This window comes from Sarcophilus harrisii, chromosome 6 (assembly GCF_902635505.1).
Source record: "Sarcophilus harrisii chromosome 6, mSarHar1.11, whole genome shotgun sequence".
NCBI classification, from domain to species: domain Eukaryota; kingdom Metazoa; phylum Chordata; class Mammalia; order Dasyuromorphia; family Dasyuridae; genus Sarcophilus; species Sarcophilus harrisii.
The window spans coordinates 190,168,312-190,193,019 of NC_045431.1; the positions used below are offsets into that span (position 1 = coordinate 190,168,312).

Below are 24,708 nucleotides of genomic sequence, written 5' to 3' on the forward strand. Positions count from 1 at the left end.
ATAGCTTTTTCCCCTAAATCCATGTATGAAAGTCATATAATGGCTGAAAAGCCTAAGCCTTAACGTTAGGAAGGCATGGCTTCAAGTCCGGTCAGGATAACTATTGACCATAGGCAAGTCACTTAACTTGTCAGTATCCCCAAGCCTCTTTACATTTTACATCAGTATTGATGGAAATGGAATTTGCTTATTTTTAATTTGTTAATACCAACAAAATCACATATCTAGATCCTATAGCCTCTTCCCTCATGTGCAGGTGTTCCCCTATGCCTAATTTACAAATAGAAAATCACATCTGCTGCCCTAAAGTGCCTAGGCTTTCCAGAACCTCTGATCATTTCTAGATGTTCCAATGCTTTTTTTTTATGTTGTTATAGTTTTGTAAATTGATTTCCTTCTTCTACTTTGCGTTGCATCAGTTCATATCAGTCTTCCTGTAGTTCGTTGAATTATTTTATACTTGTTATTTCTTAGGATCAATGATATTTCATTATTTTCATGTATCATAATTTGTTTAACCACTCATCATTTCACAATTGGTGAATTCCAGTTTTTTCCTGTCAGTTTTATAACTACAAAAAGCCTGTATCTACTTGCTATTCTTTGGACACAAGTACTCTGTGTCTCATCACTGTCTCTTTTTTTGTATTGACTGTCCCTATGTCTGGAATGCTCTCCCGCCTCACTTCCACTTCTGAGAATCCCTGGCTTCCTTCAAGATTCAGCTCAAATGCCATTTTCGGCAGGAGTCTCTTCATAGTATCCCTAGCAGTTAGAGCCTTCCTTTTGATTATTTACGTTACATCTTCTCTGTATGTATCTTAAATGTTCCTATTTATTTGCATGTTATCTTACCAATTAGAGTGTAAACTTCTTGACAATGGGAACTGTTTTGTGTGTCTTTGTGTCCTTAGCATTTAGCATAGTGCCTAGCATATTGTAAGAGTCTGACAAATACTTTTTGATTAATTTAATATGTTGAAATATAAGGGGCATCTCTTTTTGTCTTGAATGTCCTTGGGGATAAACTAATAGACTGTCTCAGTGAAAATGCTTAAACATTTCACTTGTTTTTTAAGTTTAATGCAAAATCTCTTTCCAGAATAATCTGACCAATTTATGGGTGCATTAATAGTGTCTGCTCACTGCCCCTTCAACATTGACTATTGCCATCTCTGTCAGTTTGCTAGGAAGGAAGGAAAAACCTCTGAATTGTTTTAATTTGCACTTTGCTTTCCTGATTACTAATGACTGGAGCAGTCTTTCATATGAGTGTAATTAGATTAAAATTTTCTTGAAAAATTTTTGTTCTTGAATTTTGACTAACATTTATGCTTTGGGGAATAGCCCTCAGTCATTTATATTTTTGTTATGTAACCACCCTATATTTTTATACCTGTATCTATCTACCTAAATTATCAGACTCTTATCAGAGATTTTTTTTATATGTTCTTCCCCTTTAATCACACTTCTTATCCTACCTGCATTAATTTTGTTCCTGCAAAAGTTTTTCAATTTCATAATTGACATGTCTATTCTTCTGATATCTCCTTTAATTCTTTATTTTATTATGAATCCTTCTAACCAAAAAAGAAAATTCCATCCATTTTTCTTTGATATTTTACGATGTGACCTTTTAATATGTGTTGAATATCCATTTAGAATTTGTTTTGGCATACGGTATAAGATACTAGTCTAAATCTATTTTTTAGGTCCAGCTTCTTTCCAGTTTTACCACACATTATTATCAAATTCCAGCAATTATTTTCAAACACCAAAATTTCTGCTCATACTTTTCAGTCTGATATATTGATTGAATCCTTCCATAGGAAATTTTTTTGATTTCACAAATAGAACATTGGGAATTAGCATAAAGTATGTTACATTTCCATTTATGTCATCTTTTTTAAAGGAATGTTTCTCTTTTATTAATCAAGGGACCTGACATACAAATTTCTCTCTCTGAATCTTCCCATTTGTACTTCAGGGCTTTCTAGCTTTTGAAGATTTACATTATTTTAGAATCATTCATCTTTATAAAACTGAATTTTGATATAGATGTAGATCATTAGATGCTATTTCTTTCAGGAAACCTTAGATGATTTTGATGGAGATGGGCGGTACCTTTTTGGAAAAGATAATTTTTCTCCATCAAGTCTACTTTAAAAAAAGCTTCAAACAATAAGCATGAATCTTGTATTCCATATCTCTTTCATGCAATAATGTGATGGCGAAGTGATGGTATTCTATTCCAATGAAATTGTGGTTTGCTATGGAATATTACTATAGAAGCCTGCCTTTTCCATGCTAGTGATGCCAATTCTCTGTGTGTGGATTATTCTCATAAAAATTTCATACAGTTGGAAAAATAAGCTTATAAGTTAGTAGTGGTTATTTTTTTTTCTTAAGCTATGAAATATTTTCCCCTTTAGGTATTTGTAAAAATTTATGTAATTACTGTTAGATCTCAGTAATTAAGATTAATGGACATATGTGATAATCGGAATCACTGGAAAATAGAGAATTTTATTATTTTTAAGTATATTAGCTGAGGATACATTTTAGTGTAAGACTTTTGACATAGGTATGATAAGTAGAACTCATTTAAAATTTTTTTTGTTTAAATAATTCTTGTACTAAACTATTTAGGTAGCTTTTTCCTTCAGTTAGGTTGAGCCAGTTCTCCAATGAATTTGCTTAGGTAAACCCTTTTTAGACAGATAGCATAGTTACGAAGTTTATATTAGGTTGAAATAAAACTCTTCATTCCAGAAGAAAGACACCATTGTCTTTGGTATTTGAAATCTACACACAATATGACATGGCAGACTAAAAACTAATGTTGTTTCTGGTTAGATTAAGTTTACTTTCTAGAATAAAAGTGGCATTAGTTCTATTCTGCTTCAGATAGGCTGGTCAGCTCATTTCTGCAGGATTCTTGTCACTTCTGGATATTACATTTAGGAAGGGGACTGACTGACTTCTAAAGGAAGGTGATCAGATATCAGGTTGGTAGGGGACTGGAGATCTTTTTTTTTTTTTTAAGTTATTGAATTATTATATTCTCACAAATTTTGAAATGATAGGCAAATTGTATTCTTTGGGGGTCAAGGAAAGTAACCATTGGGGAATTATCTTTGTTTGCATTGTGAGTAAAAATATTAATTATATTCATTGGCTGAGCAGCTTTTCTTCAGCTCTAAAAGAGCTTTGTCTCCTCCCACATGAACCATCCTGAACAGTATTCATGGTTTCTTTTCTTCTGAGCTTCTTTATGGGAGGAGCTCAGGGACAGCAGCATTCATGTTTAGAGGACAGATGGTCAAGGATTTTGCATTTGTCCCTTCTACTGGATAACCAAGCCAAAACAGAGGCCTGAAAGACTACAGAAAGTATAGAGAAGATGAAGGAAATATGATCGTTCCTTTAGTAAAACAGGAACATTTGAAAATCAGTATCAAAAAAAAAAAAAAAAAAAAAAAACACTCCTAACTGATACACAGGCATCTTTTTATGATGCCTTGTAAGTGAGAACCAGGGGAAAATATGAGAAGCATTTGCTCCCTGATTGCAGCAAAGCACAAGTATGTCTTTAGGGGAGTCATAGTGGTTATTCACCCTGTTTAGTGATTCCTTATAGATACCCCTGGCCCACCCAGATTTCTAGGCTCCCCCACAATTTATTGAGAGAACTAGAATTGTTTGTCCTAGAGAAAAAAATTGGATGGGATGTGATAACTATCTTCAGCTACTGAAAGGGCTATCAGGAGGAAGAGGGATGGTATTTCTTCATCTTGGCTCCAAAGAACAGATGTAATATGAGCAATAAATAGAAGTTATGGAGATAAATTTTAGATTCAGTTAAGGAAAAACTTCCTAATAATTAGAACTTTCCCAAAGTAGAATTGAGTGGCAGTGGGTTCCTTAGTGGGTTCCTTCTTCTTAATCTTTTTTAAGAGACTGAGTGACCACTTGTTGGTGATGTTGTTGGCAGGTAGAAGGGTAACTATGTGATCCTTAAGAGTGGTCCCTGAAATCCTTACCAGCTCTGAAATTCTGTGATTTTTCTAAAAACATTTTGAAGTTTCCCCAGGTTTTATCAGATCTTTTAGCTGCCCCTACTACTTTATGGACCCTAGTCAGGTAGTCTCTGTACAGAATACACATATTTCTAAAGTAATTCCACAGGCTTTCATCTAGCAGCATGTTACAACATGAGTCATATGTGTTTTTGTCTACTTTTCTGTGAATTTTGTGAAAGAGGCATGACACTCCAGAGTTCATTTTAGTAACAGTAGGTGAAAATGTCCTAGTTAGAAGACCTTGATTAGAATCCTACTTCTACTAGGCAAGTCATTATATATTTCTCTGGACCTCAGTTTTCCCTTTTATGTAGTGGGAAGCTTGAACTGTATCTCCTTGTATAACTTTTTAAAAATCAGTTAATAAATTTTAATGAAACACTTAGTTTGCCGGGCACTCTATTAGATGTAGAGGTTACACACGGAGCCTCTGGAACAATATAGACACGAGTGAATACTCAGTATATGCAAAATGAACAAAAGGTAATTGACTTTTCACCTGAAGTGCTGTGAACTGGGGACATTCAGAAAAGTCTTGTTTTGGAAGTGGTGCTCAAATTGTACAATGAAGGAAGCAGTAGATTTCAAGAAGCAGAGAAAAGGTGTGTGGGGGGAGGTAGGGGATAATGCATTTCAGCTTGTGCAAAGTCAAGAAATAGGACACGGAATGTCATGTGTGAGGGATCCATTTGGACTGGATTGGAGAGTACATGAAAGGTAGGAATGTGTAATTCAGCACATTCAGCAGAGGTTATATGGTAACCAAGTGAAGGTTTAATGCTCAGCTTTAATTAATTAATTAATTCTTTAAATGCTCAGCTGATCTGTTTGCATCTTTTTCTAGACAGTAAAGATTTGCTGAACCTTTTGAATAGGGGAGATGGCATCACAGATATGCTTTAGGAAAAGCACATTTTCACATTTTCATTTGTGTCATTTGATTAGCAAGCATTTATTAAGCTCTTCTTGTTGAAGAACGAAGAGACTGGAGACAAAGAGAACTAATGACAAGTTTTGTAGTAGTTTAGGCAAGAGATGGAGTATGTGAGCTAAGAAGGGCATCCAAATAATCATAAAGGGATGAAGTCAAATGAGAGAGATTGTATGGGTAGAAAGGACAATATTTGCCATAGTTCTTTGTACATAATAGATGCTTAATTAATGCTTGTTGACTTTATCGGATATGTGGGTGATAGAGAGAAAAGTCAGGGATAACTCCATTATTAGGAACCCTGGTGACTGGAATATGGTAGCTTTTTTGACAGAAAGAGGGAAGTCCTGAAGAGGGTTGGTTTGGGGGAAAGCTAATGAATTCTCTTTTGCATGGCTTGTGTTTGAGATGTCCTGTAGAATTGAAGTGACAAAGAATTGTTGATGCACAACTGGAGCTCAGAGGAGAGAACAAGGTATTGTATATATAGATCAAAAAATCTTTTGCATAGAGATGATTTATTAGCATCTGTAAATAGCAGTTGAGAACTCTTGCGATCAGTAGTGAATTCTTTTATTCAAACTTTATCTAGAATATTTTTCACATTTGATCTCTTTATACAAGATGTTGACACTGGGAAATGGGGGGGGGATGTTTACTCTGTCACTATTTACTAAAGAAATTTGGCAAACGTAAAACAGTTGCCATAATAAAGAGGCCAAAAGAAGCCAGAAACTGCCTTAGTCACCACATTTTTCAGTTTCCATTTCCTATTCACTAGAATAAAGGGAAATTCTGATAGAAACTAACAAGCAGAAGATAAAAGCTTATAAGCAGGGTTATCTCTTAAAACATCAGGGAGAAAAATAAACCTACAGATTTTATAAAGAAGAAATTTGGCTCATCCAGATTATTTAGAGTATATTTTTACATAAATGATGAGGAAAATAAGAAGCATAATGTGAAATGGAACCAATATTTTAGTGTTAAATGTTTTTATTTTGTCAGTTGATCAGATTCTACCATCTTCAAACTAGATTATTCTGTGGGACATTGCCCATGGCTTAATGGCCAGTGTTATAGTATAAATGTACAACCTGTTATCAGTCTGTTCTCTACATATATTCAATAGCTAGCAGCCTCTAGTGGGCGGACTAAAGGATATACTCCTATCTTAAAAATCCCATCCAAGGAAGTCTGCCTTCCTAGAGAATGTCTTGTTTTGAAATGATTGTTCTTATGGTTTGCCACTAATTATATCTCTCTATTGTTTTGGCTTTCCTGGAGAGTTTGTATTTCACCTTGTCATGTGAATTTTCTTGGTCTCCATAGGTATTCTTCTCCAGCTCATTTGGTAGATTTGATTAGGCATTGATCTTGGTTTGGTTCCTTCTGGCTTGTCTTCACCGTGTCACCTCCTGACAATCCTGTTCAGAAGTATTTGCTAGTATTTCTCCTTTACTGTCACATCTTTCAACCTTTTCTCACTGCCCTGAGTTAGCAGCTGCTCTTTGGGCACATTAGTTCTATTCAGGCACCAAAGGAGTACATTCTAGTCATTTCATTGCAACTCTTTGAGCTGACATGGCAGTGGGATAATATTGTTGATTTTTCTTCTGGTTCATTTTAACCATCCTGTCACCTTTATTCCTTAATTTAGAATTTATTGACTTGAGACTACTAAGGAATTTCACAGGATATTTTTTAAAACTATGTAAATGTCATCATGAATTGGAAATTGTTAATGGTATTGATGATTAGTAGCTAACCCTTTAACTTAAAAATATTTTTTCAAATAATGACTCATGTCCTCATATACTTTTAAAACAAATAAATTATAATGTAGTGCTTTGCCTTTTTGGAATTTAGTTGCTTTAAGATCCTAAGCTACTCCACAAACTCTTTAATCAGTTTTGTAGTGCCGTAAAATTTCCATTTTGCAATGTTGTTGTGTCTGGCTACTTGACAAAATTATCTGTGTTAATTAGAATATAGCAGCTGCCACTACTTTTTTATGATAAAAGCTTGAGCAAGTTGATGGCTTTCATTGATGATTCAATTGTATTATAATTATATTATAGGTTTATGTATAATTATAGTGAATCATCATTTAGAGAGGAGCCACAATATTTAGATTTAACACCTCAGTCCCTAAAGTGCTATGAGAAGAATTTAAAAAAAAAAAGGAAATTAGGAATATGGAATACCAGCTAGACCAGACCAAGGACACTCAAAGGAAATCCCTACTGGAAACAACATCATCTAGAAAGCACTGAAGTTCAGCATCTCCACTTGGGAAATACCAAAAAAATGGAAAAAAAATATGAAGTATGTTAATACTCCCCAAGTATCTTTCTGATCTTTGCAAAATCTTTATTTTAATCAGATTTTTCGTGTCTTTTGTTATTACACCACCTAGATTCTGTTTTCTTTCATTGCAGCTATCTAGAATCTCATCCCTTATAAGGAATAATTTTTTAAAAAATAAAAAGAGGTAAGAAAAGATATCAGTAAAACTAATCCAGATTTTAAAAATCTGACATATGCAGTATATGTATCTGTGGACCTGATGTCTGAAGAGAAATGGGAGTAGATCGCTTTCCTATGTCCTTTTGAGGACCAAATTTATTCTTCGTAAATATACAACATTTAGTTTCAACTATTCTGGGGTTATTGTTCTTTACATTTACATTGTTATAATTTATGTATCATTATATGATACAACTTTGTTGCTTTTTGTTACATTTTAATGTTTTTTCTTCTTCTGTTTATTTCACTTTGTATCATTTTATATATTTTGCCATACATGCTTTTCATTTTTTTAATAGAATAATATATTCCATTATATTCGTATGCTACAGTCTGGCACACATTCCCTAAGACACTGACATCTACAGTGTTTTCACTTATTTGTGAAGGGTCAAATGAGTCAATTAATACTAGTTAATCCATTTTATCCTAATTAGCCCAAATAACTTTATCAAATAAGAAGACCTCTATTAAGTCAGTCAGAAATATGACCTATGTGTAAACATAGAGTAGATATTCCTAATTAATCAGAATTTTTAATCTAGATGAGAAGAAATGGCAGAAATTATATTTGATTTAATTGAGAAGATTTAATTCCAAATTGCTTTTCATAATAGTTATACCTATTTACAACTTCACCAACAATGCATTAGTGAGTCTGTCTTTCCTCAGCTCCTCCAAACATGGTGTCTTCTTGGCTTTTATCATCTTTGCCAATTTGCTGAGTATTATGTGAGATCTCAGAGTTGCTTTAACTTGTATTTCTCTTATTATTGGTGATGTGGAGTATTCTTTCATATTAGCTGTTAATATTAATTTTATTTGTACAAAAACTTTTCCATTTCATACCATAAAATTATCTATTGTCTTTTTAATTGCTTTTTTCCTTTGTTGGTTAATAATTTGTACCGCATCCATTGTTGTAAGAGGAATATTCCCTTTTTTTGCTTCAGTCTTTATTATGCAGGGCATATATCCATTTTGTATTTATTGGGCAAAACAGTATGAGATGTTGGTCTTAGTCTAATTTCTGCCAGACTGTTTTACAGTTTTCATAGAAGCTCCTATCAACCAGGAAATTATTTTCTAGGTGATTTATGTTTTGGGGTTTACAAACACTAGGGTATTAATTCTTTGTCTAGTATTTGAATGATCTGCATGTCTACGAAGAAGATCCTCAAAAATATGAAAAGGGAATAGACAGTCCTTCACAAATGATTCTGAATAGCACTTCATATCATTGTAATCACAGAGTTAACTGAAAGTTTGGAAAATACCCCATGTCCATGTGTTAATGATTAAGTAGAAACATCCAACTCAGCAGAACAGGACAAAGCATCAAAACTTTTTCTGTTAGACCTTAGGTCTATCATTCATGTTAAGCTCATACAATATTCCTTGAGGCAGAGATGACTGTCCAATGATCTACTGATTATTCATATTAAAAAGAGAATAAAACCAGGAAAAATATAGTTGCTATATCTATTTGCCATGGCATGGATTAAGGACTTATACAGAGTCTAAAGTGCTTGGGATACAAAGAAAAGTAAAAGACAGTTTCTGATCTTGAGAATCTCATAGTTTAATGAGACTTGTAAATACTTTTGTTTTTTCTAATTATATCAAGCCCCAGTATATTACAAAGTATATTCAGTAAGATGTATGATTTTTCAAAACAGATCATCAGTCCAGGCATCCATACAGAGAAAGGTAAATGGATAAAAAATGCTTATTATCCAGATTTATGACATATAGGTAGAAAGGAACCCATAATATTAATGTATAAGTAAACATATTTGAGACAGACATTCCAAGTATTCAATGAGTTGGGTCCAAAATTGATTAGGAATGAGTAGGGGTAGATTACATTTGGGAAATCATGCAATTGTTGTTCAATCTTGTTCAACTCTTCATAAATCCATTTGGGATTTTCTTGGCAAAGATACTGGAGTAGTTTATCATTCCTTCTCCAGTTCATGTTATAAATGAAGAGACTGAGGCGAACATAGTTAAGTCCCCAAGGTCACTAAGTGTCTGAGACCAGATTTTATCTCAGTAAGATGTTTTTTCCTGACTCCAGGCCCAGCATTCTTTTCACTGAGCACCTAAAGTTGTCTAAATATGTTCCTTAGCAAGGGCCTAATACTTATTTTATAGGTGGGTTCAGGCACCCTATCAAATTAAAAACATTTCTAATAAACAAAATACCAATATTTTATTTAAGATGTATATTAGTTGATTTAACTGGATAATGAAATAACTCCATGTAATTAAATTTTATTTATCCTAAGAGATTCTCCATAGGGAAAAGTGGCTATCATGCAAGATATGAGTAAGCTATTGCAGAATAGAAAGCTAAGATATAGGAAGGGTCTTTTCTGCTATAATAGATCAGATAACATAATGAATTTCTAAGTGTGATGTGGTTTATAAGCTGCTTACTCTATGTGCTAAAAATAATAAGGGCTTAGTTAAACTCTTAAGTGTGAATCATTCATTCACTCAGCAAGCATTTGTTTAGACTTTACTGTATGTCATGCATTGTGTAAGCATTCAGGCTACAAAGGTATATTGAAAGAGCCCTTGCTTTTAAAGAATATATTATTCCACTAAGGGAGGAATCAGAGGTCAGTCAATACCAAATCATTTGTGAAAAAGAAGACTCTAGCAACCTGGGGGAATCAAGGTAGACTTTGTGTAGCAAATGGCACTTTCTCTAAGCCTTGATGGATGCTTCTGTGTTCCAAGAAGCAGAAGTGAAAAGGGAGACTATTCTGGAAGCCATGGAAATGGGAGATAGCCTGTCATCTCTGGGGAGCAGCAAGCAAGGCAATTTGCCTCAGCTAAATAAAGAGTATGTCAAGGAGAATGATGTGCAGTAAGCTTGGAGAATGGTTTTAGAGATAGATTATGAATGGCTTTAAAATAGAGACGCTCAATGATCAACAGAAAAGTTTATATTTTATCCTAGAATTTCTTGGCTGGACCTCTGCTTTATAATGATCACTCTGTTAGTTATGTGGAACATGGTTTAGAGAAAAGCAGATTAGAAATGCAAATAGGAGGTAGCTGAATCTAGGATTGTCATATATGCTCAAGTTATTCCAAGCTGAAAAGTAATGATAGTTTTCTGTCTAACCCTATGGATAGATTGGAAGAACTGCCAGTTAGAGATGCTTTCTCTGTTGCCTTCCCTTTTCTTCCTCTTCCTTTATCCTACCCCAACCCTGCTCAGATCACATCAGACAGCTGGTGAGCAAGAGTGATATAACTACTCTCACCTGCTGGATAAATTGGGAGTCATCAGTCCTGATAACAGGGAAGACTATTGGTCTTTACAACCTTGAATTGTATAGTCCTATGGACTTTGCCACTTTAAACTTAAACTACTATCCCAGGCACTACTATCTGATTTCCTATTAATTACTAATGATTCTAGTCCTTACTCTCTAAGCAGCTGAATTCTCTTAATGCATTACATAGTAATTAATAAATACCTTTTTGGTCATTCTTCCCTTATAAGGTGGTAAACAAATACCTTCTGTTTCTATGGGGTTTCACATTTTATAGTAGCCTTTTACTTCTCTTCACTTGACCTTCCTAATAGTTTTAAAAGTTAAAGTTGATATCATTTGTCAGTAAGGAAACTAAAACCAAGAGAACTTGGTTTGTGCAGGCTGACTCAAGGGATGAAGGCAAAATTCCAAGTCCATTCCTGATTTCTTTGGGAACTTTGTTATAAGGTCTTCTAACTACTCTTCAGCACCTCAACACCCTCAGTTGTAACTTCCCTGGGTTTGGAAAGTGGAGCATTAAACTCTTCCCAGAGACTGCATTTTATGGAGGGCTCCCACTATGCTCCCTTTTTATTTGTATCTCCATTCTTAGTACAGTGTATGACACTTTTAAAATGTTTATTGAATTGAATATATCAAATTGTCCCTCCCAAATTAACTTAGTCCCATCTGTGTTAAGCCTTTTGTAAATTAATGACTTAAAAATTCCTTCCTACTTTATTCATCTCCAATCTTTTAACTTCCCAGGATCTTAATTAGCTGTAGTTGGAGTAGATAATTTCCGAATTTTAGATTTCAGTCCTATGATCTTCTTTTCCTTCTTTCTCAGGTCTTCACCACTGGGTCGCCATATCTCCCTTCTTCCCCTTTTAAACTCACATGTCAGCCTCCAGATTTTAATGAGTAACACTTATCCACTTGGTTGCTCTTAATGTAATATTTTATTGCGTGCTTTTTCTCTTTGAGGAGTGTAAACATTCATCCGTAACCAACGTTTAAATGCCTCCTATATGAAGAGTACTAGAATTAGAGGGGACAAGATTTAAATAAAGATATGTCCCTTATCCTTAAGAAGCTTTCAGTTTGGCATGAGTATAATTCACATGTATAAATAACCTTATTTCACACTGTATAGACTAGGTACATTGGTGTTAGAAAAGAAGATTACCTAAGAGGAGATTTCAAGTTAGGCTTTTTTAAAAATAGGAGTTTGATAAGATTTTTTAAAAAGTATTCATTCTGGCCTAGGTAAAGTTGTCCACAACAACTCAGGTATTTGTGAGATCAGGGGATGTTGGGATAGGAGTGGGGAGCTGTGCCATTCTTATGTGACTGGAAAGTAGAGTGTATGTAGTAGAATTATATGAAAAAGTTACTGGGATAAGGATAGCACTAGATTGTAGAAAGCTTAGAATACCAGGTATATGAGTTTTAACTTTAGTCATTAGATAAAAGAGAGTTATTAAATATTTTTGAGTGGATAAAAGGCTTGACTAGATAAGTAAAAGAAGTGATTTCAGCTGTGGAATGAATGATAGTGGTAGGAGGAGCTAAAAGGAGGCTATTGCAGTAGTGTAGGTAATGAGGATTTAAATGGGGTAGAGAGAGGAGGGTAGTGACTATCATAATCAAGATCAAAGGAGAGGCAGTAAGAGATATTGCAGAGATGGGATCTGTGAGGCCAGGTCATTTTGTTCTAGGAGAATTGCAGGGAGAAGGAAGAGTCAAATATAAGCTTAAGGTCATGAACATGGGAGACTGCATGAATTCCACAAATGGTAATTGAAGTCAGACAGAAATAGTGCCATTATACTTTGTTAAACATTATTAATTAACCTTTGGATGAACAGACAGAATAATATGACATACTTTTGAAAAGGATACATGTGGGATTTAAAAATGGTAATAAAAACCATTTCAATTCATATAGAAATCCTTAAAAATTGTAAGCATTTAGATTAGCACTAATTTATTTTCTAATATGCTTATCAACAGGACAGAGTGGAGTGCTTGTGTTCCAGTCCTATCAAGACCAGTGAAGGTCAGTATTACATATTTGTGTTAACAGTGTTGCTGGCCTTTCATGTTATACCAAAAAGTGAACATAAATGGCCACTGAAGAAGCTTATATATTAGGTAGTTATTCATAAGACCTGCCGTCTCCAGAAGATAAAACTTCCCTAAGTGTGATTTGATCAAGCAGCATGAGGTGGTATAAAGGACCATTGGGTGAAAAGTTTTAAAGTACAGTAGTTTTTATTCTTGTAGTAGTAGAAGCTTTGCCTTCTGTAAATCCTTTATATATTATAGAACTGCTCACTATAATTAGTACTTGAAACATTTCATATGAATTTGAGAATAAAATTATTTTTCTAAATTTTAAAGAAGTAATACTTTTTAATAAAAGGTCTTGGAAGATAAATGAAGTTCAGGGGTTACGTGGCTACCAGATATATCTATTTTCATGAAATCCCTTAATTTTCATACTAGGATAGGCAGTACTTATTTTAAGTAACATGGGAGAAGGATAAACAAAACCAAGTTTCTCTCGCATAGTAGAACAAATACTCGGAATCTGGAAGACCTGATTTCAGGTGCTAGCTCACACAATTCCTAGTTGTAGGACTCGCAGCAAGTTACTTTGCTTGTCTTTTTTTTTTTTTCTTTTACTGCAGAGGCAAATTAAAATTAATTATTTTTAGGCTGAATATGGTAGAATATGTTTTTTCATTAATAATCTGAGTTCTGAATTTTAAAAAATTATTCTTAAAGATTACAGACTAAGTGTTTGTCATCATGATACCAAGTTTGTATCTTTCTTGTCTAATGAAAAAGTAGGAATAATTATCTTTAAATTATTAGGATTTTTTTGAAAAATACAATAAGTGATTTGAGTATTGAAATATTGTTTCTCTCAGTGAAAGTAAAGCTTTGTCATTAAGTACTTCACAAGAAAATTGTGAAACTAAAGGAAAAGTTCCCCTTTTTTTCTGGAGAATATAACTCACTTTGTCAAAGTCTTCTTCTAGTGGCTTATGGTGGTTTGGATACAGTATTGGATTCTCCATTTCCAGTGGTACTCCATGTTGAGGTGGGTAAATTAGAACGGTTTGTGAAATACATGTTCTAGATAAATCCAAGCAAATTATTATTTTTATTTTCATTGTGATTGTCCAACATCAGAAGTTTCTCTGCTGTTCAAAAGTTGAAGATTCTTTATGGAATAACAGTACTGGGATATGAGATCACATTCCTTTCACAGAATTCAGAGAAATTTGACATCACATGTATCATGTTCTTTTTAAAAATTTTTATGAAATAAATATTCTTTTCATAGATGGATTGGATCTCTGTTTTGAATTTTTCCAATTTATATAAAATAAATCACCTTTTTGCAAAGTGAGACCCCAATCTTGGTGAGAAAGGATGATGAATAGCTTAAATTGATGATAATATCCCCTACTATTGTTAAAAAAAAATAGTTTTTGAGGGGTGCTCTAAAGAGTATTTGACAAAATAATGGCAAATATATGTATTTAAGTCTCAAGAGAGTTTTTAGAAATACCAATCATAGGTAAATATTAGTCTTTTGAGAGGTTAGGGACTAATATTTCACAGTGGAAGCTATTATAGTAATAATACTTAAGTAGTATGAACTGTTTGTCATTAAATAAGAATAAGAAAAATCCTATTATTGAACGTTTTCTTTTTAAAGAGATTAAAAATCTATAGTTGTTAAAGCAGAGTGAGGAAAATTCAGGATCATGTGCAATGAGAATTGTAGTGACAATCAATGAATTTCTTATATGTCTAGTAAGTAACCTTAGAATTTGCCTAAAGTTTTGAACAGTAGCTTTATTTTGGAGGTAAATACACAATTTAAAAAAGTAAATGCTTTGAAGGACAGTGGTTGTTTGGACTCATAAACTTTAGTAGGCTGTATCTGTGTTTGAATCTCATTATTTTATAGTCAGATTGCCCATTTGAGCTTTTAAAATGATTGATTATAGGGAAAAAAGTGTTCTCGTGGTAGTACAATGCAACATCATAAGATAATATACAGTTCTTATGGCTGGGATGGTAAAATTTTTTCATAAATTTGGGGCCCAAGTCCTCAGCACTATATGCTTTTGAGTTTGGCTACCATTTAAGCAAACGATCTGAGACTTTGACAGAGTGAAAGATTAGCATGATGACAGCAAAGGCTGGAAAAATTTGAGTTTTACCTCGTGCATTTTAAAGACCAGTCTTGGATTACAAGAGTACAAAATAAACCTGCCAGTGCTGATGACATGGCAACTTAAGATAGAAAGATTTCTGACTTTATAATTCAGAAAGAAAAAACCAAACCCAACAACAAACGCCAACCATTTTGTTCTTATTTATTCTACCTGCTATATGAATTAACAGGGCAGTAAAAAAATACCTTAATTCCATTCTGCCATTGCTTAACACAGGGACTATGATCTACCATGTGTCAGAATTGATCATTTTGGACTTGTTGATTTAGTCCAAACACTAGTAGGCCACTAAGTTTTTGGTTTCCCTTTTGTAAAAGGGATCCTATTGGATCCAAGATATGTCAAATGGTCTATCCTTTCAGCATAACTTGCCCAGCATCTCTTTGCATCATAAATTTCATCAGTTATGTATGATAGCCATGACCTTCTGAGGACCTCTTCATTTCTCTCAACTCCAAATGATTTAAGACTTCTGATGTTTGTATTTACAGAAGAACAGGAGCATGTGATCCTTGAGCATGCCCTGGAAATAATGTTGCGCATAATTTTCCTGCATAATTGCATGCCAAATGAAAAGACATTCCTCGATCAGTTAAAAACCATCAAGTGACCCTAAGTCTTTCCAAGAAAACTCCTCAAAGACCCTTATCAAAATATACCCCCCAAATTATTCTGAGTCCCAAGACCCCGATAGGAGTTCTTTCACCTTCTGATTTATTGCAATAATGAAAAGACAAATTTAGAAAGGGAAATTCAGCTAACAGCTTTGTATGGAACACTATGTTGCTGTATGTTAAATGTACTTTTCATGTATTTAGAGATTATAGTATAGCCTTTTAAAATTAGTTGATATGCACTTTAAAAAGTTTTTTGTTAGTCTTTGCATTAATTCCTGAAATTCCATTCAATTCATTAAACATTAAGCACTTGCCATGTGTAAAACATCATTCTTGGTGCTAGAGGAGATAAAAGATTCAGATAAGGCATGCTCACTAACCACAGAACCATTTTTTAAAAACTGGCCATTAGGTCTCAAATTCAGGGTGCTGCTTATTATTTTAATGTTGTTTTTTCTAAAAAAAAAATAGACATACATAAATAATTTTGATTTAAAATGCTCTTTCCAGGAATATAATATACTGTCAATATGAGGATTCTTTTGTACTTTTTCAGTTGAATATCATTTGGTATTTTCATTTTTCTTTTAGTTGATCTCTTCATACATGGGATAAGCTTTTTAGAAGCCATGCTTTCTTCCTTATTAAAGAGTATAGAGAACAATTTTCTCAATGTCCATATGCCAGGAGAATTATTTACAAGAAAGAAATAAAAATTATAGTTCTTGGCTTCTTCATAAAGGTTGGTGATCTGGGGCCAGAATGCAGGAGACTTGGAGGAAAAAATTCAAGAAAGCTTTTTTTTTTTTTTCTGGTGAGTTGAGGCTTTTTGAAGTTCTCTCTTTACTAATAGGTACCTTTTCACTTCTCGTTGAACCAAAGAAGTATGCCTTCTGCAAACTGTGCCAGTGCTGTGGAACTATCCCCAGGGTGCTGCCAAATTATATTCCGTTTGGGAGAGCATAAAATAAATACCCCTTTATACCTGCATATGTGCACCAATGATTTAATTTATTCATGAGCAGTTTTCATGTTAAAATGTTATTGCTATCCTTCAAGCTTTCATTTTTTTCTTCTCTGTTCTGGCTCACTTGCATCTTTCTGTCATTATCCCTGACACAGATCCCTTCAGCATAGAGAGGAGAGACTGAGCCAGAGGCAGTCCAAAGGGGAAGGTCACTGAGAACCTTGACTGGGTTACATACTATTTGGAGAACATTGGTATATTCATTTAGGTCACCTCGAGCAGTGATTCTAAACACATTTTGAACAGACAGCATATTGTTTTTTTCCTCTTACCATCTCCTATTACAAAGTGATTCATAGTTTATATGGTTTTTAAACATTTTAAATGACTTTTGTTATATCAGTAAGTTATTGCATTCAGCTAAAGGCCATTACAGGACTCAGAAAAGATATAGGTATCATGTTTTTTTGTTTGTTTGTTTTTTGTTTTTTGCTGTTTTTTTTTAAACACACTATGTGTGTAGTTTTACTATGTGTGTAGAATATACAAAACCTTTTTTTTTTTTTTAAACAGTAGGGGAGATGGAAAGACAAATAAGACATAGTCCCCTGCCTTCTGGCAGTTTACAATTTAACAGGGAGAGATAAAACATATACAAGTAATAGTAAAACAGAATCAACATGACATGTTATTGTTTTGATAAATTATTCAGAAATCACCATAACAAAGTTTGTAAATTCAAGTTGCACCAACAAATAAGATTTTAGAAATACTTTCATAAAAGGAAAGTAGGAATCCATGTTTTTAAGAAGGAGGTTTACTTTTCTCTCTCAAAATCCTTTTATATTTCTCTATCCAGAGCCTTGCCTGTTTATCTCTTTTCCTGGCTCAGCATGTTTCCTCCAAAAACATGGTGACTCAATTTTTAAAATTACTTTTGGCTGTAGCTATCTGGTGATAATCAAGGGTAACCTGACAAAGCACTTGGCTAATTCTGAACTGCCACCACTGGTTCTTAAGGGCAGAAGGATCAGCCATACCAGTGACTGCTCAGGCTTATTCCTGCAGCTGTACCTTCTGTTCCATCACCTCTGGTAGTTCCGCTGATCTGAGGAAGTCAAGCAGAACAACTTGTATTTGTCATACCATTGTTGGAAGAAACTGGAAGTATCGACAGGACGGAGATTTGCCAAAGTTTTTTCCATTTGCTATGTTCAGGGTTACATTGAATGTGTGTGTGTGTGTGTGTGTGTGTGATTTTTTTCAATCATAATAAAACATTTTCAAGTCCTGATTTTGACAATTTAGGATTTTGATGATTTGGGCTGGATTTTGCCTTAATTAGTAGAGAAAGAAGAAAACTCAAATCAATGAATAGTGTTGTTTTTTTTTTTTCAACAGCAGACTGACTTTAAACATTTAAAGATATTTGTTTACTTATAAGCACTTATAAGTTGCTAACTATTCTACAAATGAGAGTTATTAACATCTTCACAATAGAAAATGTTATAAATATTTGCAATATAGTAAAACCACAGTGATTACTATAAAGTAATTCTTTATAGAGACTAACTAGAGAAAAGGTAAGCTAGAATTAATGAAAAAACTGAATTACAAACTTAAAAAATTGTAACTTTTAATAATTTTCAAGTCCATGCAAAGAATGGCAACTAGACTAAAAAAAAGTTTTTACCTGAGAGAAATCACAGTTCAATGAGTAGATATGTGATTTGTACCTAATGTATTACAAGCCTGCAAACAGATTAATCCTATTTCTGATTATGTGGATTTTTACATATATCCCAGGTTTGACAAGTTTTGTTTTTATTTGGGGTTTTCTTTTTTGGTAAATTAAACCAAGGTCATTGTAAATACAATTTCATGGTTGACTTTAGTTTTATTTCAATTTTTCATTAGGTATGGAGGTTGGTTAAATACTTTACCAAGCATTTTCCAATAAAGATTAGTAAAAAATTTACATTTATTTATTCAATAAGTAATTATAAAGTACATATTCTGTGTAAGTTATTACTGAATTCAATGGGCAATATAATAGGTGACATGCTGCGTAGAACCCTATGTCTAAAACAAGAAGACCCAAGTTCAAATTTGGCCTCAGGCATACACTTAGTCATGTCATCCTGGGCAAACTACTACATTTCTGCATATTTCAGTTGCCTTAACTGTAAAATGTGGTTTGTACCTCCTAAAGTGGTTGTGACAATCAGGTGAAATAATATTTGTTAACTACTTAGCACAATGCCTGGCAAATAGTAAACACTTGAATGCTTTTCTTCCTTCCCCCCACCTGCCCAGTGGTACTATTTTCTAGAAATGTGCATTTTAGTTTATCAATCAGCCTTCTTAAAGTTTCTCTTTATATTAATAAAGCCCCTGTGTTGTCTTTCTTTTACTGCCTTGGGGTAACAATAATACCATCATCATTTGTATTGGAACATCTCTAAAATCAAAAAGTCAATAAGTATTTATTGAGTCAGCAAGCATTTACTTTAGTGATAGGCATTATGCTAAGTGCTGGGGATACAAAGAATGACCAAAAGAAGCCCTCTTCTCAAGGAGTTTATAATCTAAAGGGGGAAACAGCATACAAACAACTATGTTCAGACAAGACATAGGATCAATTGGAGATGAGCTCGGTGGGAAAACACGAGTGGTTAAGTATTGAGAAAGGCTTCTTGTAGAAGGTAGGTAGAGTTTTAGTTGAAATTTAAAGGAAGTCAAGAGACAGAGATGAAGGGAGTTCTGTTCCAGTATAATGTAACTGAGGCCAGGATTGGAGGTAAAGGGTGATGGAGTAGAAAGAGAACTAGATTTGCATTCAGGGCATCTGAAAATGCCTCTGCCTTTGTGAGCAAAAGTCAATTTCTTTCTCTGGAACTTGGCTTCCCATTCCTGTAAAATGAGGTTCCACTAAACTTTCTTCAGCATTTTAAATGTGTGATCCTCAAAAGAATCTGTTAAAAGCTAAGAAATAAAAGTGGTAGATCAGAGGAATAGATTAGGTACACAATACACAGTAAGTAGTAAATGACCATTGTAATTTAGTATTTGATAAAAACAGATCTAATCTTTTGGGACAAGCTTATATTATTTAATAAAAATTGCTGGAAAAACTGGAAAGCCATTTGGTAACAACTAGATATAGATTAATATCTTATACCATATTCCAAGATAAGGTCAAAATGCGTACATGATTTAAACATAAAGGGTGATATAAGCAAATCTAGGAGAGCATAGAATATCTTCTTTGTCAAATCTATAGATAAGGTAAAAATAATGATAACATGAGAGAGAAAGAATATTGTGGGAAGTAAACTGAATAATTATGATGACTTTAAGAAGTTTTTGCACAAAACCAATGCAGCCAAAATCAGAAGGAAAGCAGAAAACTGAGGGTAAATGTTTACCTAATGTTTCTCTGATAAAGGCTTCATTTCTCAACTATATAGAGAAACTGAGTCAAATCTATAAGCACACTAGCTACTCTCCAGTTGATAAATGGTCAAAAGCTATGAACAAGCAGTTTTCAGAAGAAGAAATCAAAAATAACCATAGGTATGAAAAAATGCTCCAAATCACTATTGATTAGAAAAATTCAAATTAAAACAATTCTGAGGCACTGCCTAATACCTATCAGACTGGTTAATATGATAGAAAAGGAAATGACAAGTACTCATGATGTTGAAATATTGGGACACTAATATACTGTTGGTTGAGTTGTGAACTGATCCAACCACTCTGGAGAGCAATTTGGAATTAACACAAAGGGCTATAAAACTGTGCATATCTTTTGACCCAGCAATTTCACTACTAGATCTTTATCCCAAAGAGATTAAAAAAAAAAAAAAAGGATATGAATGTATATATACAAAAATACTGTAACTCTTTTTTTGTGGTGGCAAGGAATAGGAGATTTAGGGGATGTCCATCAAAATGAGAAATGACTCAATAAATGAGATACTATTGTACTATAAGAAATGATGAGCAGAATGATCTCAGAAAAACCTGGAGAAGACTTAGATGAACTGATGCAAAGAGAGATGAGCAGAACCAGAAAAATATTGTACACAATAACAGCACTATTGTGTGATGATCAACTATGAATATCAGTTATTCTCAGCAACACAATGATCTAAGACAATTCTGAAGGACTTAAAATGAAAAATGCTGTCCACTTCCAGAGAAAGAACTGATGGAATTTGAATGCAGATTGAAGCATACTTTTAAAAACTTCATTTTATTTTATATTTTTGGCCTGTGTTTTCTTTTACAACATGCTAATATGGAATATATTTCGCATGAATGCACATGTATATATCAAATGCTTGTCTTCTCTCAGAAGAGTGAGGGAAAGGGGAAAGAAAATTTGGAAGAATGTTAAAAAAAATTTACATGTAATTTAAAAAATAAACCATACAATAAAAAAGCATTCTGCTGAGGGAAAAAATTAAATGTATGATCTGATGTTTTTTTTTTAGGTTCAGAGCATATTTATCATGGTCTCTTAACCATGGTTAAGAAGCTTATTAAAATGTTGAATTAAATAGAATTGCTGTGTTGTAAAAATAAGGAGGCCTGTGGAGCCATACTCATTGCCAGTTTAGACAATTTATAGACAAACTCAGCTTAGTTGTTTGATAGTCTTGACATTCCATTTTCAGCCTCATTCATCTGTTGACCAAATGACATGTGTACATTAAATTTTTTCCATACTGGAATACTTTTCCTTTTCCTTTTGAGCCTTTTAGGATCTTTCTTTTTCTTCTGGGCTACCACCTCCATGAGTGTTCCCTTCAGCCATTAATGCCCTCACTTTCCTCAAATTACCTTGTATCCATGTATTTATAGATTTGTTTTATCTCATTCAGTAGAGTGTTACTTTATTATACTTGGAAGACGAGTTTTTTCTTCTTCTTTATAATCTCTGTGCCCTATGCACAGTAGGTATTAAAATACTTATTGAATTATTTCTTCCTGCTGACAGTACAGTAAAGTCAGAACTGGTACCAGATACAAGTCATTGTGTTAGATTATTCAAATTGGAAGTAGTTCTAGGAACATCATAGGAAGAGGACTGTCCCCATGATAAAAGATAGAGAAAAAATGATCATGAATTCAAACTATATTGCTTTATTACAAAAAAGTTAAGTTATGATACTTTACCATGTAAATTTCTATGCTGATGCATACCATATGTGATTCAAAAAGATGCTTCAATAGCGGTAGGAAAAAATTATCCTGTACTCTGGGGGAATTGTTTCTTTAATTTCAGTAGCTATTTGTAGTCCAACATTTGTATTACAACATATGAGTCAATTTGATCTTAATTTGTTCATTTCAAAGTTAATTTATGCAAGATGGCTACAGAACAGAATCTGTTCTAACAATTGCATTTATCAAATTTCCCTAAGAAATTTTTCTGTTATTTGATATTCTTTGATATTATAAACATCATAGATGATGATGTGGTTGCAAAAACATCTGACTTTAACTGATGGAATGCAAGCTAGGATGTTAGTCCTGTCATGATTTCTTCAGTCAATGGCAAGTCATTTCATCTCTTGGAGCCCCAGTCTTTTCATGTATAAATAGATCTTACTTCTTGCACTGTCTTATCTCTCACTGCAAAATTTGTGCTTTTGAAAGTATTCAAACCACTATAGAAATGTGAATTGTCACTATTTAGTGACACTCTTCCTTCAAAGGAAGAGTATAGGACAGCTTTCCAAAGGAACCTGCAGTATAGTTGGAAGGTATAAAACAACTAAACAAAAGCCCCTGGCCCTGTCAGTAGGAAAGAATTAGAGCATTTTCCCCCATCAAGCTTATTTTGTAAGCTTAAAAATATGGTCCCCTATTGTAAGTTGCTAAGCAAAGCATTCCTCCAAGACCTAAGGCCACTACCTGCTGATGCTCTAAAATAATTTCTGTCATTATTTAAAATGGAGCCACTTTAGCCTATTATATTTTAAAGTCAATTTATATTACCTTTAGAAGAAGAGATTAAGCTAATAAAGACTAAAATATTAGATTGGTATACTTTATATGAACCCCAAAATCAAAGTAAATGCTTTATGTCAGCTTGTGATACTTCTTTTCTGGCAGCTGTCCCTAGAAAATAATTACTAGCCACATAAAAGTGAAAAGAGGAGGAGGCCTTAGGGCAAAACTCATCCAGTTTGGAACTGAGGTGAGTCTTATGTTCTTTTTGATGCTCATTTGGGCCACTGTGTGTCAAAGCAATCATCTACCATTACTGACTTTTGAGGTACTAATTAGGCCTCCAGAAATTTAGACATGGGAATTTCAAATAGTTTGATTCCTCTTTGTGGCAGGAATGTTGCCCAGGGATATTCATAGCCATATTCACAAAATATAAGGTATGTCAGCACCTTTCAAACATGGAGTAAAAGTCTCAGGGACAGGATGTCTGAGGACCAAAATAGTCTAGTGTGGTAAGACTTGTCATCCAAAGAAAGGCTAGTAGGGAATGGGATAGATTTTATAGTAATGACAATTCACAAAACCATCTCATAAGACATAAATAAAAGATGCTGTCTGCATCAGTAGAGTGAGGAATACACACATAGATTGTATATCACCTGCGTTTAGCACACAATTCCTTGCATTAATAGGAGTGTAACAAATGATGATTGAATTTATTAGAACTAGAATATTTCAAAGAAACCCACCATCTTTGCTACTACTACATCTACTCTAGTTAATAATAATATTAGTTCTTTTCAACATGGTCTTTATCAATTCCCCCAAAGTGTTAATAATTTTCTTCCTCAACTTGTTCAGTCTTGTCTGATTCTTTATGACTTTTTAGATTTTCTTGTCAAAGATACCAAAGTGATTTGTCATCTCCTTTTCTACCTCATTTTATGGTAAGGAAACTGAGGCAAATGGGGTTAAGTGACTTGCCCAGGGTCACAAAGCTAGGAAGTGTCTGAGGCCAAATTTGAACTTAGAAACTTAGTCTTCCTGAATGCAGGCCTGGCATGCTCTTTACTGTGCCACTTAGCTTCCCAGTATGCCTTGTTCTCTTTTGGATAGAAGTGTATGGGGTCATGTTGCCCTTATTGTCTTGGAACATAGCATAATTGGATAAACCTGAATGATCTGATTTTTGTGATGAAACTTATGAACAGAAAATTCTTGAGAAAGAATGTAAGAACATTTATTTGTATTTATATGCTTCTTAATATTGGGTTGGCCTTAGTCAAGCCACTTCCCTCTAGACTTGAGGTTCCTTCCTTCCCTTCTTTCCTTTCTTCCTTTTGTAATTGTAATTGTGACTTTCCTAGGGTCACACAGTTAGTAAGTGTTAAGTGTCTGAGGTCAAATTTGAATTCAGGTCCTCTCATCTCTAGGGCCAGTGCTCTATCTAATGCGCCATCTAGCTGCTCCCCCTTTTTTTCTTTAAGGAAGAAGGAAATGGGGTAGATGATTCTCTACACTTGTATCTTCCTTCAAATCTTGCCATCTTACAAATGAAGAGGTGGGCTAGTCTCCAGATTTGGCTCCTTCCAGATTTATGTTCATCATGTCTATCTTGGCTCCACTCATTTCATTTCCTTGGATTCTAGAATTGACCTGCTAATACCCATGATTGTCCATCTTTGCTTTCTTGTAAATTGTTCTTTTGTTCTCTGCTGTGCACTTTTTTTCCTCTTTCATCCCTTTCTCCCCCAAGCAGGCTATAGTTAAGTGCAAATATATTTATATATACATATGATATGTATGTACACACAGACATATATATATCACACCCACACACATATACATATATCTATATGCACACATAGATAGAACTACATGTGTACATAGCTACATGTACTCAGACATGTACTCACACACATACACGCACAATTTACCTGTATGTAAACATGGATCTAAAACAATATTAGTAAGGCTGACATCTAGTGTGGATTTCTCTCTTTACTGAACCTTTAACTTTGAGATCAATGATTACTAGCCATACTTTTTTTCTTAATAAATTTTACTCCTAATTCTTGTTG

General features: G+C 33.8%; 1 protein-coding gene across 3 annotated transcripts in view; it reads left to right on the top strand.

The window, feature by feature from the left end:
* Window positions 1-24,708, top strand: part of CTBP1 (C-terminal binding protein 1) — a 472,770-nt gene that overhangs the window by 24,791 nt on the left and 423,271 nt on the right. For all 3 annotated transcript variants that reach the window (XM_031943991.1, XM_031943992.1, XM_031943990.1), the window contains exon 2: window positions 12,834-12,879. The gene's annotated coding sequence lies outside the window, so the exon portion shown is untranslated. The remainder of the gene's footprint in view (window positions 1-12,833; window positions 12,880-24,708) is intronic.